Below are 1,527 nucleotides of genomic sequence, written 5' to 3'. Positions count from 1 at the left end.
ACACATAGAATATACTCTTTCTTCCTAAAACAAACTGGCTGAATTACCATCTTGTCACTGTTTCTCCCTCAAAATCAGATTCTCCAGGTGATCTCCACTCCTCTCCATCAAGTCCACATCTGGCTCTTTTCCATAAAGATAAAATATATGTCTCACTTCAATATACAATGATGGTATCCATATTTGACACCTCCATACAAAAAGAAAGCGGTAAGGAGGAGACGCATGCAGCTAGCATTGTCTTCTTTGTGTGACTCTTACAGCTGTTTCTCACTAGGCACAATGACAACTCTTAAGGAAAAACTGATTGTGTCAGTCTCAGAAGAAGAAGCAACTGTCCCAAACAATAAGATCACTGTAGCAGGTGTTGGAAAAGTTGGTTTGGCATGTGCCATCAGCATTCTGGGAAAGCCTCTTACTGATGAACTTGCCCTTGTGGATGCTTTAGAAGATAAACTCAGGAGAAATAATAAATCTGCAACATGGGAGCTTTTATCTTCAGACACAAAAAAAAACGGTGGCAGATAAAGATTATTCCATGACTGCCAATTCTAAGATTATTGTGGTAGCTACCGGAGTCTACCAGCAGAAGGGAGAGAGTAGCTCAACCTCATGCAGAGGAATGTTAATATCTTCAAATTCATTATTTCTCAGATAGTCAAGTATAGTCCTGATTACATCATATTTGTGGTTTCCAAACTAGTGGATATTCTCACATATGTTACCTAGAAGCTAAGTGGACTACCCAAGCCCTGTGTGATTGGAAGTAGGTGTAATCTGAATTCTGCTTGATTTCACTCTGAAAAACCTGGCAGTCATTCCAACAGCTACCATGTATGGATTTTTAAGAGAACAAGGCAACTCAACTGTGGCTGTATGGAGCACACTGAATATGGCAGGCATTTCTCTCCAGGAATTAAACCCAGAAATAGGAACAGACAATGACAGTGAAAACTGGGAGGAAGTTCCTAAGATGGTGTTTGAAAGTGCCTATAAAGTCATCAAACTAAAAGGATATACCAACAGGGCTATTGGATTAAGTGTGGCTGATCTCACTGAATTTATGTTGAAAAATCAATCCAGGATTCATCCAGGTCAACGATGGTGAAGGGAATGTATGGCATTGAGAATGAAATCTTCCTGAGCCTTCCGTGTATCCTGAAAGCTCAGGGATTAACCAATGTTATCAACCAGAAGTTGAAGGTTGATGAGGTTACTCGGCTCAAGAAAAGTGCAGATACCTTGTGGCACATAGAGAAAGACCTAAAAGATCTGTGACTTCTGGCTTCTAGGCTGTAGAAATTTAAAACTACAGTGTAATTAGCCATGAGCCTTTAGTTTTTCATCCATATACATTGATCACAGTTTGCTTTTATATTCCTAAATATGTGAATCTGGGCTCATAGACTCAAAGTCCATGCTTGGTTTAGTGCTTGGAAATGATTCCTTGAACAAATAAAATTAACTATCATAGTGTACTTAAAAAAGAAAGAAAGAAAGAAAGAGAAAGAGAGAGAGAGAGAGAGA

The 1,527-nt window shown here is 39.0% G+C and overlaps 1 pseudogene; it reads left to right on the top strand.

Annotated features, from left to right (window-relative positions):
- Positions 1-282: 282 nt before the first annotated feature.
- On the top strand, positions 283-1,278 carry LOC115271633 (annotated as a pseudogene).
- The last annotated feature ends 249 nt before the right edge of the window (positions 1,279-1,527 follow it).

Source organism: Suricata suricatta, chromosome 11, assembly GCF_006229205.1.
Source record: "Suricata suricatta isolate VVHF042 chromosome 11, meerkat_22Aug2017_6uvM2_HiC, whole genome shotgun sequence".
Classification (NCBI taxonomy): Eukaryota; Metazoa; Chordata; class Mammalia; order Carnivora; family Herpestidae; genus Suricata; species Suricata suricatta.
The sequence above is the reverse complement of the archived record's forward strand: the minus strand, read 5'-3'. Positions and strand labels throughout refer to the sequence as shown.